Raw genomic sequence first — 14,674 nt, 5'->3', positions numbered from 1 at the left:
GGCTTAATAAGTTTCTTATAATCGACTATATAAAATGTCGCGGAATAAATAGTTCATATGACTGAAATTCATATAATAAGATCTCATTGATTCTCTTTGTTACTTACGATTTCTCGTTCATAAAATGGTACTTCACATTCAGATACATGAATTTAACCACTAGAAACTAACTTAATCGAGCATTAATTAAAATTTTATTTAAATAAATGGTCTGCGTTTAAGTAGGCTAATTACACCCGACTCTATGTCATAAATTATAGAGAGCGTAGTAATACCTCTGAATGGTCGGTATTACAGAACGTGATGCGATGCTCCGTAAGCGCCAAGTCCATATTTATCGCTTTCTTTATTCTTTATTCTATATAGAATTGCGAGTTTTCGACTCGTACCTCATTTTACTAACATGCATTTTATTTCTTTCATTGATTGCATTAAATATAATTCCTATATTCGTCGTAGCAATTCACAGAGGGCATAAGAAACACTCCGATTTTCTAGATCGGTATTTCAGAACGCGACATATGATTTATTTTTTATTTTTATCTATGTACATGCTTAGTAAATGGTTATATCCAAAATAATAACGTAATTACATGTTTAAAAAAGATACTATAATTTCTATACAGTGTCTTCTGTTTATGGTAAGATAGATATTGAAAGAAAAATCATACTTTACCTTCAGAAGATAAGATAGTTACGAAAAAATTACATATATAATAAAATATAAAGCGTACATCGTGCTTGAATGTATCACAATTAAAACTAAAAGAAAGATCAAGTGACAGAATTTTTTATACATACAAAATTGTATTTCTACTACCACTAATTAAATTTTCCATTAATTCTATATATAGACATTGACCATAGATATGTACATATATCTAAACGAAATACATACTAAAAATAACGAAAAATGGAGAAAGAAATAATTTCAGAATTATCTTTGTAATACGTTTAATCCTATCCAGCGTTTAAAAACTGCTATATAAACGATGAAACGAAAATTTCGTAAATATGCGATATTAAAATCTTAACCAAATTTGAGACGTAGAAATCCCTTATTGGCAACCCCATCTGGTATTATATGTACAATTTATCTTTTTCATTTTTTTATGTTCGAAAGAATCGATTTATAAAAATGTATCCATGCCTGAATGTTTCAAACTTCGTTACTGACCCACATACGATTACAGAAACGACTACAGTAATTCCTGTAGCAGTCACAAGAGGTGCGCCGATCGTCTCAGTGGAATCAATGAGAACGAGTCGAGCGTGAATGGAGTCGAAGACTTCAATTGTTCGCGTCCGATAAATCTCGATTCGGTCGACGGGAGCTCTCGATAGTGCGTATATCGGCGATCGTGGCCACTATCGATATCGGGAGGCCACGCACCGTCGTCAGAGCGTAGAAAGTGCTGCTACGGATGTCGAACAGGTGTCCCCACTACGATAGCCTAACCTCGGCGCTGCTTTCAGTGGCTCTGCAGTGTCGGATGTACACGTATGTGCGATGTACGGGATGTGCACCTGGAGGCGTTCTTGTTACTAGGTCATAAGAGGTGTGTATCAATGAAATTCGTGCTAATCAGTCGTTGCTTACGAAAAGTAGATATTTACAGTCATGAGAACCGCGTGTGTCATGTAGAACGCCGTCGTGTGAAGTGCATTCATCGCCGTCGTCATCTCGAGAGAGAAGTTTGACCGATCGTTTGCTTCTAGCACCTGGCGTCTCTCGCCAGTCTGATCCATCACTACGTCGTGTGTGTTGCATTCCTCGTCCCGCTTTCTTTTCATGTTGCCACAAACAGTCCGGTGCTCCATGAAACGTTTCATTCGCGTGTATAGCATTACAAAAAAAGATCGCGTGAATATACCTATACGTGCGTCCGGGATCGCAGTGACGTATCGATACCTCGTTACGTGCCGAGATGACTTCCACGCCGGCTATTTCCACTATGGGCTTCTAATAACAGACTTTTATGTGGTGCCTCGTAGAGCACGAAGTTCGACGGTCGTTTATTTCACCAAGTAATATCACGTAGTGTTGCCCGGGACGAAAACGAGACCGAGGGCGAAACGGAGGCTAGCCAAACAGCGATCGAAAGAGCGCGGTCTCGACCGAGGATAAAACTGGGTAATATCTTTTTAGCTCGTGTCACGCGACCGATACTCGACCATGTGGTGTTGCAATGTAACGGTGCTGCGTGGATAGGTATATATAGGTATAGACGGGACAGTTTCTTCGCGTAGACGCGACTACGCAACTAATTATGCGACTTTTGCAATGATGTGTGTTGGCTATTTGGTGGATACAATAGATATACGGAAATTGTATATCAAAGCATTTACGGAACATCCATTGATACAACCGCAAGTAATATACACATTTTCTTGAACCATTTTAGATCTTGTGGGTTGATGTTTATCTCACAATCTTTTACTAAAATCGTTCCGTATTACGTTGTCGTTGTCGCTTAATAATAGTGATTGTATTAATGAAAATTAGCTTGTACGTTTTAAACTTATTATAGCATACTTTCACGCTATGTACTTTATTCGATATCATAGTATACTTTTGAAAGAGACAAGAAGAAATAGTACTTCAGATTTGCATCTCTGCCAGTCCTGATAGGGTCTCGTGGCCCGTATCTTCTCAAATACATCTCAAATTACACATTTCGAAACAGTCGAAACGTATAAACCTTCGATTTCCCACTGATTTTACGGCCTCTCTATATCGTTTTCACCTATTAAGTACACATATATCGTTTTAGTGCGGCGTGCGTTACGCATTTCCGATTCACCGTAGAACCGTACCGCGCGGATTCCATCTCGTTCTTGCCAGTCCGGTCGTGAAGCGAGTAATCTTATTCTACCGGCTATGTCGGTATTCCGTTTAAAGGAATGCGGCACACCTGCTCGTCTTTTACTGTATTCCCAAGGTCTTCCATCGAATCCCCATAATGTATTAACCCTTGCCCCTTGACTCATTTTCAATCTAATTATTCTTTTTTTCTTTTTTTGTAATTAACAAATTCTCTAATCTTATCTAAGATCAAAAAGAAACATTAATACACACGATTTCTTATTTTCCTTTTTAAGAATCTTTATCTATTGAGACGAGAGCAAAATTGAGATATAAAAATTCGTAGACAATATATTTGATGGATGGACGAAAGGGTACATACGTTATGTAAGTCAGATTTTGATCAACGGAATAAATACGCTAATATCGTCCGTATTGTTGTCTTTTGGTCTTTTGGTACAGGTCAGTTTCATTTCTTTCTCGCTCTTTTACCTGATATTCTAATTATATATCCTGTAAATCTAACACCTAACCTTACTTTGGACTTTAAACTGTAAAACTAATACTTCTGACACTTACACTCTTTTGCCCGCCCACCAGAGATATAAGAGCTTCGAAGCACGCGTGAAAATGTCGAACAATAATAATTTCTTTTTCCTGTCCTTACGTGGAATAACGTACGATCTATACCGCGGCGGTTCGCCGCGAATAACCTTCATTAACGGATGGATAAATAATTCATGAAGACAAAGCCGGTTCTTTCCATCGAAGAACGTTAAATAGGTAAATGCAGCATACCTCGGTGGTGATTAATAAAACGAGTGAAAGGTCTGGCCATGTAAAGTTCTCTCTCGTCGGTTGATGAGTGAATTGGCCAGTTCAAGACGATACGTTATTCGACCTGCAAGGACACGTGTACCGATCGGCCGGACCCCTATGTGCAGTTAGAACAAACGATTGCCATTGCGGTAATAGTCTTGGAAAACGTGATCGCGGGGCTAACGTGTTAAAATCACGTTTTGTCGTTCCGAGATGGCATTCACGGAATCCCATACACCTGATAATGCCAATGATTAGCATATTTTACTTTGAAGCAGCGCTTTGTAATGCTAACGATAAATACACGAACGATTTGCGTTCGGCTAATCACGTTATGATGAAATTTCCTGCCGGCATAGCGTGCAGTTCAGGAATTTGGAAAATTGGGGGCGCATCGTGCGCAGCGGCTCGGTAAATCTCGTTTATCTCAGAGGTTAGAATAACAGCATTATCTTTTTAGAACATAGTATCGGCATTTATAGTAGTTCACGGAAGTACATATTCGAAAACTTTGCAAGGGAAACTTGCGGATAGGTATATCATGTGCGTTATGGGAAACTTTTTAAAACTTCATTGGTACTATAATGAGGCATGGCTCAAAATTACAAAATATTTATTTCAAACATATATTTTGTTAAAAATTAATATACAGTGTGAACAGCCATCTGAAACACATAATAGGAAATGAAGATAGTCAAATTGAATACTATATCTTACTAATATAGTGGAAAAATTGGATGTACAAATAATTTGTCTACTTTTGTTAAGTATCTATATGTTTGCAACAAATATCTTGTAATTTCTATATACATTTTCAGATTCATTTCAAATTTCACCAATATAATCACGGTAGTCGTGTCTCATTATAGTACTAATACAATTTTTTAATGTTTTGCATAATATATTTGTAAAAAGTTTCCATAAATGTTCAAATACTTTCTTGAGTCACTATATATATATATTGCTTTCGTAACTGAATATATATATTGCTTTTAGACGATCCAGTTACAAAAAAAGTCCCTGATTTTGATAACATAAAAAACGAAGAATATTTTTGGGAAAGATGCACTGATTAATTTTTAATATTTGATAAGATAAGATCCATTAATAGATACTAATTTCTACAACTACCACGATCTTCGATAATTTTATATCAGGCAATAGATAAGGTTAATATCTGCCATTTATACCGAAATGAATATTTCATTGTCGTCTATTTGGAAATGGGACGTCCTGACTCAATTCAAGCTTGCTGTATAATTGGTTCTAAAAGGATTTTTCTTTTTATGGACGCCAGGAAGAATATAGTTATTAAACGTTGCTAATTAATCCGTTTTAAACCCGGCTGTAGCATCGCGCGATGAGATTAAGTGGTTCCAAGCAATTGCGGTAAGATTTTATTGTTAGAACGTATTCCCTTCTCTGTTTCTCGCCTTAATTATGCACGAAACGGTGAAATGTCGACTAACCTCATATTTTATGCACTACATCCGCCTCGTTTTTGAATTCGATACGTGTCGAACGATATTCGTCGCAGGGTATTTCGATTGCAGGTGCTAGCTAGTGAAAAATATTTTGTGATAATTTATTGAAAACAAATGTAATTTAAAAAATTGAATATACGTGTTTCGTTTTATTTTTTCAATATTTATTAACTATCTTTCATTTATAACTGAAAATAAAATTCTATCAAACAGTTTCATACATTTAATTTATTACGGTTAACAAAAAGTTACTTCGACTCCACAATTTAAATACGGAAGATAAAAGAGGAATTTAGATAATAAAAAATAAATCCAACGATACAAAGAATGCAAAACAATATCATAAAAATATTTTTATTTCCCGTTGAGCTCACGCCTTCATAAAGCTGTAGAGAATATTATCCAAATATTGACACAAAAAGGAATACTACAAATAATTACCTTAATTAACCTAAAAAAATGTCATCTCAAATTACCAGTATAAATCATAAGCTTAAGGTGAAACACACCGAATTCATAACCTAATTTAATAGGATTTGTTTCTGCTAACATCTAAGTAGTAACAAGAACTCTTGAAGGGTGTTCCACCTAAACCTATTATTCCATGTATACTAATACTACATAATTCTCAAGAAAAAGCTTGTTAAAAAATATTAAAGTTAAATTTGTCAAAATATCAACACATTTCGTATGCTTTTCAATTCAAGCCACGTGTATTAACTATTAATGATCCATGTAGCACAGATTGTGTTCGATACATTAGTACCTTAAGTACGAAATACAATTTTTCTTACAAAATTAAATTATTCTTTTTATGAAACTAACTTTGCTTTGTCCAGCAAATTATCCTTTAACAAAGCAATGAGTAATGTAGTTTAATTCACGCGAAGGGCTCTCGAACGTGAAACATTAACGCTAAGGTAAGCCGGTGTGTCGCGACAGTCGCAAGTGCTGTGATGCATTCGACAAAGAAAAACGATGGGAGGGAGAGAACGAAACGGGCCGCGAGACGACGACGATGACGACTTTCATGAGTGAAATAAACCGTGAACAAAACGTGCATTGAGTGAAAAGAGTAATTTGTAAATTCACGAAGTCTTTTACGTGGACGTGCACGCACAGGTCTTTCGTAATCGGCGGATAAGCGGCGCGTATTATTTTTTATCTGAAACAAGCGATTTCACTGGAATCCTCTTAGAAACCTGTGCTACGCCATAGCTACTACGCTGGTAGTGCGTCGTAAAATTCGCGACCATGATGACAATTAACCATTTACAGATGTACGCGCAATAACTAACTTGGCACGAATAACCTCCAATTTTTCTATTTATTTTTCATGTCTTTATCATACAATAGGCCGGGGATAATACATATTTATCTGTTACTATAAAGAGATTTTATAAATATAGAGGTTATGTATTATGCAAAAGATCTTGAAGCTTGATTAGTACATTTCGCTTTTGTTTCTTTGGTACGTTATACTAAAGATTTTGAGACTTGACTAGCTCATCATTATTATGGTTTAGAATTATGGAGTTTAGAAGAAATGTGTAGGTACGGAGAAGTTGTAAAACATTTATTGCAGGCGTACATTTGGTAAACGTCACAGAAGTATTTGATCAGCTAATCAGACATTTTATTAAATAAGTATTATGTCATATATATTCGTGAGACCGTTCTGGTACCAATGGATGATGCATAAATTACTTTTGTGACTTACACGAAATACATGTAATAGAATAACATTTATATACATTTTTATATTTGTTTCATACTTTAACAACATAACTAGGATAATCGTATCTCATTACGATGTTAACGAACTTTCGAAAAATTGTATTAATACGCATAAGATAAGTAAAAATGTTCTTCGATGAATATTCATAAACTTTCATAAATCAGTCTGATATGGTAATCCAGAAATGCATCGTTAGCCTCGGCGTTAAAATTCCTAGAATGTCGTACTCTGGAAGTTTCGACGACGATTTGATCAAATTTCGGTCTCATGTTTCAAAGCAAAAAACGAAGATGATGGACCGATACGTTTGAACTATAAGGTATGTTTGCAAAAGCAAATAAGCCTAAGCGAGCTTTATGAAAACATGGTTCGCATGTACATATGTGCAGTTTATCGATGCTCGCACGAGAAGCCTTTAAAGACTGCTCGTTGTACTGTAACGAGAATTGTTCACGACACTCGACCCACACGATCGCGGCTTTCAACGAGTCACGCGGACCTCTTGTGATTGGATTTGTAACACTACGTGCTCGAACATTATAGTCTCGCGTATATGCGGGATGCTTGATACACTGTATGGATCGATAAATTAGGTATACCACTTATATACGATAGCCCCGTGCTTCTTATCATTTCGTGCATTTAATAGCTGTTTAGTGGCAGCCTTTTTTGGGCCTCTTTCCTTTTTCTCTTCTGCTCGCCCCTCCCCCTCTTCTTTCTGCATTTCATTGATCGCTAGGGACTTTTAGAAGTTAGGAAAGCTTGAGATGTTAAGAAAATTAGTTGGCTAATTTGTATTGTCAGTTTGTGTTTATCATGTGATTGTAGATACCAGAAAACGTGATTCTTTCTACTACTTTGCAAATGCTATACATGTAGTAGTGTGCGAAGTCTTAGACCATCTATGATAGGAATCTAATAATTCATGTATGTATTATATCTGTAGGAAAAATCCATTGGTAGAAATATGTATATCTATGAAATACAGAGTAAATTATGAATAATAATAGTAATAGCAATTATAGCTAGGAAATATTTCTATATAGTGCAAAAAGACACGAGTCCTCGAATCTCGTCTTTATGAACATACTTATTTGCAGCTTGTCTTGATTTTGAAAAATTGTTTGAAATATTAAACGTAGGATGATAAATAATAAAAATAAGAAATATTAATTATTTCGAATTAATCGATGTTCCTCATTAAAATGGAATTAACAATAAATTTAAAAATAAACATCAAGCGTTTTTATATTTATTATTCGTTTGTAAAAGCAATTTTATTTGATACATAGCTTTGCATGGTAGTGTATATGTGCCTAAATTAGCGCGCGAAAATTTTAAGTGACTACTAGAGTCAAGTACACCGGAAGTATATCCAATCTTGCAATTAATATTACAGTTAGCTTTGAACTAAACAAATTTTCTTACTTCAGCACACGTACGCACGCACATAAAATGCATATACAGGGTGGTTGGTAACTGGTGGTACAAGCAGGGGGGGGGGGGGTGATTCTACGCGAAAAAAGAAGTCGAAAATATAGAATAAAAATTTTTTTTTAATTTTTCCATCGAGACAACGATCTACAGTGAGATCCGTTATAACGAGACGCGATAAAGTGCACGCGTACCGAGCGAAAATTCAAAGTCGATTTTCTCGAAAACAAAGCCTCGAACGAAAAATTTTTATTCTATATTTTCGACTTCTTTTTTCGCGTAGAATCACCCCCTTTCCGCTTGTACCACCCTGTTACCAACCACCCTGTATATACATATTTACATTATGTAAACATTAGGAAAAGTTAGCGCGGCTATATTTTTTTTGTTAACTATAAACTAACATGGAATTTCGGTCAGTGATTTCTAAATATAATGCATAAAGTTTAATATCAGCGGAAACTTTGATCTATGCAGTTGGTATGCAATTCAAAAAAGTTCAACCGCCACTCAAAAGTAAGAAAGATGGTCTTTCTTTACACGATAACACTCGGCTTCGTGTTCCTTTTTCAATTTGTCAAAAAATAAAATATGTCAGATAACAATTTCGACCACATCCTCCTTACAATCCAGATCTGTCCTCTCTAACTACCACCTATTCTTGATCAGTGTCAAGCTTCTTTGACAATTAATTAACAATTTTAAAAATGATACACAGGTCGAATCAACATCAGTTAGTTCGAGTTTTGCAAGTAAATGTCGAGCTTTTTACAACGAAGAAATACACGAGCTTGCAGAACAGAGTTGTCAAAGTAAATAGTAATTATAGCGTTAAATGAAATTACGTTACGAAAAGATTCGGAATATTTGATTTTGCTCCTGGAAATCCTCGCGAATTTTTCCCGGTACCTAAGAAAAATAATAAAAAAGCAAGATACGATAATATTATAATAATCAGGAAAGATACAATAGTATTGTACAAATTTGGGTTGCAGTATGCGTGATAGTGCGTCGCGATATTCCAACTAATCCGCAGAGCATTTAAAAAAAGATATACAATCATTCGACACATTTCCTGTATAAATTCCGTTGTTAATTTAGTCGCTATTACCCGGAAAGGTTTCTGCCGGTTTTGTGACCCGTATAAAACGGCGCGTAATAACGGTATTCGTATGATACTGCGATCTTCATTGTATCGCTTGTATTGTCGAGGTTCGCCAGCATAATTAGAAATATAATACTTCCGGCGTTACGAATTTAGAGTGCGAGATAAGAGGTTTAAAAATTGCACCATAGTGAAGGATTATATTATCAAAACTACGATATAGAAACTGTGAATACGAATCGATCGATACGGAACTGAGGAAATGTTAAAGATAATGGTTGGTCAGGGAAGTGTAATGCTAACTGCGCGTTATGAAAGAAAATATTATTTATTAGTAAGAGATAAATATTGACAATACTTGTTTCGTTGATATGTGTGTATTTGTATATATATATTTTTTTTATTTTTATATTATTATCATTACATTATTATTATTGCTATAGTTATATTACTATAATTATTATTACATGCGAAATTCGATTATAATGTAAATTGTATCTTCAGTATAATCTAGCAATATTTATTTTTGTTAAATGACATGATAACGAACTCCATTTCAGTCCATGTATTATTTTTGCAAATAATATAGCACCACGCGTAAGCAAATATTTATCTTTTATTATTAACACCTGTGCAAACGAGAGCTTTTAGTCGTGAATACACGCGGTGTTAAAAAGTGACAGCTATAAAATTGCGAAAGTTTATATTTATTGAAAGGAATAAAAATTAATTAACGATTGATAATATTATTTTACTTTTTGAGAGATATTAATACACATACACATATTTAGTTTTTCAGGCATGATTTAGAAAAAAGAAGAATTATTGCAACTACTACCTGTACTATCATAGTTCATTCTATGCTACCCTGTTTTTGTGCGAGCTTTAGTTCAAGCCATTGGCTTGCACACCACAGGCGGTGCACATCGTCGTTTATTTTACGTACCTTAAATATGTACGTGAGCGACTTTAATGAAAAGTATAGTGTGAGCATATGAGATTCATCAGATATAAAGCGTCTTGATAAACGCCCAATTTCTGCATATACAGGATGTTAAACAAAAATAGGCAATATTTATAAAGCATGAATTTAGACATCAAGACAACGAGGAAAATTTCTATACAGAAACGTCGTTTAAACTTTCTGCGTTGTCTTAATATCTAGAATACCTTGCTCTTTAACACACCGTATACGCAGTATCTTTTCTTAGAAAAGTAGAAAATAAAAATAAAAAGAGAATAAATATTCCTATAAGAAATTAGACAAAAATATTGATCGAACATTTAGTATTCCTTGCGGTGAATATTATGAACTTTTAAAGGTATTCTCAACCGAATCATATTTTTCTATGGTTAACAAATTTCTCAAATTTGACAAAAATAAGAAAGAATTGTTATTAATATTAGCGGTTTCTCGTTACAATTTCATGTGGTTAAATTTTTCTTATAATGTTAAAAGCCCGTCTTGAACTAAGAACAAGCTCGACACGTGAACAATTGAAGCATCGTAATAAAGTCCAACTATTTTCTATGACACCTTGTATATTCCATATCGTAAAAGCGTATCTGCAAAGCGACATTTTCTCGCATATACACATATATTATACTGCAAAGTAACGATACTTAATAAAGGCCTCGCGTGCATATTATTTTAACCTAGTTTTATCACCTTCGCGACGACGTTAGCCGGTTTCTTCGTCGATAAATTACTCGGTCGGGACGAAGAACGAATGGAATGACGCGGGCAGACGCGATTTTCAATGGAAGAATTTCATTCGCGGGCCAAACAATGAACGGACGCGAGGACTTGAATCGTCGCGCGAGTTAATTACGCCAGGAGCACTCGTGTCGCGAATTGCATCGCTCCCGAGGATGCTTTGCCATGAATTCTCTCGCGTATATTGGATCGGCCTTGCTTTACGGCTCATTTCGTGCCGCAGCAACCGGAAATGGAGTGGATCCTCACGCGAAAATAAATTGGACAGTCACGAAATAATATTTTCTCTGTCTTTCTTCCTCTTCTGTGTTTTAATTGAGTGAAATTTTATTTTTTTGGCGAAATGGCATTTTCAGAGTCAATCGAGAATGGGAATGGTTTTTCGAATGGCGTGATAAATATGTGCAGAAAATTTAATCGAAACGTGATTCGCGTTGTTTGCGAGAAATGTTATTTCGAATTTTATTTATTGTTCGCATGTAGCTTCTATCGGCACGTTTCGTTGATTCATATCCTTCGCTTCGATTTACGGTTCTGTTGCGGTGTTTCGTATCTGGAAAAATTGTAATAATATTGTCGTTTATTTATAAATGATACAACAGCGTTGTTATCGTTAGTTACGTTTCTAGAATACTTCCGTGACAGGAAACTTGAAAATACGTATTATCGTTAATTTTGCATATATAATATTTTCCTGAACCAGCAAAATTCTTCTTTTCTCTCTTAATTTTCCAAGTCACAGATACAGAATAGTTTTCTATTTCGGAAATGAATAATAAAGTGTTTATTAATAAATCCCTGGCCTGTTCTTGACGTTTTTAATGTTCGTGTTTTCAACATATAGAGATACAAATTCAATAGAAATTTGGCACGGCAATTCGAAACAGATTGTTGAACATTCTGAATAAAGGAATTTAGAAGACAACGCCTGCATTGAAAGAAAAAACATATCCAACCAATCGTTTTGTCCAATAGAAAGCTTTTCTTCTGAGAAGCTCACAGTAAAATCATTTATCCGGGCGAATGGAACTTTAATTGAAATTCCTTCAATAGTTTGAGAAAAATAGGTCGCAGAGTTTGAAACTATTCCTATAAAAAAAAAAAAAAAAAAAAAGAAAGGACACTCAATTATAGATTTCCTCAGAATACATAAAAGTTGAGGATATTTGTTCATTATATACATACTACGACATACTTGAAGTAACTTTGTCACAACTTTGCTTTGTTATCCAAAAGCAAAGATACAAACGTGATAAAAGGTAGGATACTCGAGATGAATCGCAAGATTCGCGTAATAAAATCAATTCGCTTTCCAGAGGGGCACAGAGAGACAAAGTTGCCCTTGCAATTCGCGTTTAATTTTCTAGCAACACCTAGTTTCACCGGCAGAAAATACGGCACGGTACATTAGAAACTTGTGCTCCAGCTCCCAGCAACGTCGTTTAAGATTCACCGCGATTCCGTCGATGGAAAATCGATGTCTCGAAGGGAACAAAGTAGCACGTTGCCCCATTTACGATGCACGCTGGTGCGTTATTGAACCGTTAGCTCTTAAACAATGACAAATCCCCGGATTTGTTTAGTAATTCCCCGAAAGCAAGCTCGAAAATGTGTTTTTAAAATGTACGCTGCGAAGTATACACCGACTGATGAGGATATTTGAAAAATTTACCACAGAAATTTTTTACCGTAGAAATTTTTTTGGAAAGTCTCGTTAGCACTGTAATGAGACAGGACTACGATGGTTGTATCGATAAAGTTTGAAATCTGTCTGCAAATGCACGCATGAGTTACGATATATCTATCGCAGACATTTATTTATTAAAAAGTCAGTGTACAGTATAAATAGTCATTTTAAGCGTATAAAAGGTAGCAAATATTGAGGTTTATTAATATAATGGATAACATACATTGGATATTCAGAAAAGGTGTCTACAAGGTGTACGAATACTTTCGTGAGCCTGTAAAATTGCAGAAATACGAATATTGGATCGATATGTACTGACGATTACAGTAGAAACCCAATTACATAAATTTCATTTAATTTGATGAAATTACGGTTGGTGCATGATTAATTGAATTCCTGGATTGAATCTACATACTTATCTAAATGTGAGAAATTTTATTATAGTCGCTAGCGCACTTCTTTCGCTATGTTGATATACGAGATCATTGAAATTCTTGAATCTTTAGATTCGAATCCTTCAATTCACAATTAAGCGAGTGGAATTTAGATTTAGATCGCGATCACCATACACGCTCGTTGTTCGATCGTCTCAAGGATTCACATGACAGTTTCAAACGCTCTTTAAAGATTCTTCGTTTGTTCCGCATGCAGTAAAATTTCATTTATTCACTCAAATGGACACCTGACTATTGGATTTCAGATATCCAGACGTAAACTTCCATAAAATAGAAATGAAAAGCAATAGACGATGGAGGAAATCGATGAATTTGTAATTCCAATTATGCGAATTGTCTGTCTGCTCACGGATTCAGTATCCGAATTTACAGACGTTAGATCTGATTGATAAACTTGAAATTACTAAAATTTAAATGAGTTCCATTGTGGTCGTAAGTTCTATTACTTTCGCAATATTTATATACATATATATACACACACGCACACACGACTATTACGAAGTACTTTGAAACCCTTTTAGAGAAAACGTTCTTCCAATGCATTACGTTTTCACAAATCGCACAAAAGAAATCGTTGTTCCAGAAGGGATGAAAGGGGTTGATCGAGAATTCGAAGTTATATCGAGATCGAAGAAGGGAGTTATAGGCGTGGAAACGATATATCGATAGGACGTCGTCGCGCCACGGGCAAGCTGGAAAGCTCTTTTGTAAAATCCATAACGCGTCCAGCATGAACGTTTTGTACGTGGTTTAGGAAAAGTTATTGCAGCCGCCCGGCGAGAGAAACACAGCGCGAAACTCTCGACCGAATTCGCTGCGGAACGGATGAGACGTGCCTCGAAAGTGGCCGAACATCCATCACCAGGATGAAACAGAGAAATGGAAATTGCGTTTGTTGAATTCAACTTCTGACCGATATTTCTGACGAAACATCCTGCTTGTGATCTATGATCGATCCTAGCGATGCTTTGATCGGTCGTGTTGAAGCATCGATCGATTAATTAAATTTCGATTTTGACAAATGTGTTTCGAAGTACACGTTGTTAGGTTGTTGGAAAAATTCCGAGCGAAAGCTGAGGAAAATTTAACTAGAATTATACGCTCTTTGCCATCTACGATTTACAGTCTTACGATCTTTTTTTTGACAAATTTCTAATGCTTTGGCATGGTTTTCATCAGATACGTTCTTCTCTTTTCGTGATACACTTTGAGTATCATTCTGAATCAATTTGAATAGAATAAACCAAAGCGTTTCCTTGGTAATTTTCATAAGAATTTCATAAAGTAATTTCATAAAGAATTGAACGAATCAAAATGTTTTTATCAATCCGTGAAGGGTTAACGTTGCAACGTTTCTTCAACATTGTGTTCTTAGGAAAGAAAACTCGGAAGATTCGCTTAATAATTTGTTTGCGTCACTATTTCTTCC

General features: G+C 35.3%; 1 protein-coding gene and 1 long non-coding RNA gene across 4 annotated transcripts in view; one reads left to right on the top strand and one right to left on the bottom strand.

Moving 5' to 3' along the window:
* Nucleotides 1-937: 937 nt before the first annotated feature.
* LOC117212563 lies at nt 938-1,770 on the bottom strand. Its single transcript, XR_004488482.1, has 2 exons — nt 1,618-1,770; nt 938-1,545 (listed from the first exon to the last, which is right to left on the bottom strand). It is a non-coding gene; the product is annotated as an uncharacterized LOC117212563 (long non-coding RNA).
* The window catches only part of LOC117212558 (polypeptide N-acetylgalactosaminyltransferase 5), a 40,019-nt gene continuing 26,771 nt past the window's right edge, over nt 1,427-14,674 (top strand). For 2 of the 3 annotated variants that reach the window (XM_033457453.1, XM_033457451.1), the window contains exon 1: nt 1,427-1,559. The gene's annotated coding sequence lies outside the window, so the exon portion shown is untranslated. Of the gene's footprint in view, nt 1,560-2,002; nt 2,135-14,674 lie in introns of those variants that run through there. The other variant, XM_033457452.1, reaches the window with a different exon arrangement.

This window comes from Bombus bifarius, unplaced genomic scaffold (assembly GCF_011952205.1).
Source record: "Bombus bifarius isolate JDL3187 unplaced genomic scaffold, Bbif_JDL3187 scf7180000008321, whole genome shotgun sequence".
Classification (NCBI taxonomy): Eukaryota; Metazoa; Arthropoda; class Insecta; order Hymenoptera; family Apidae; genus Bombus; species Bombus bifarius.
Note: the sequence above shows the minus strand (reverse complement) of the source record. Positions and strands in the feature narration are given on the sequence as shown.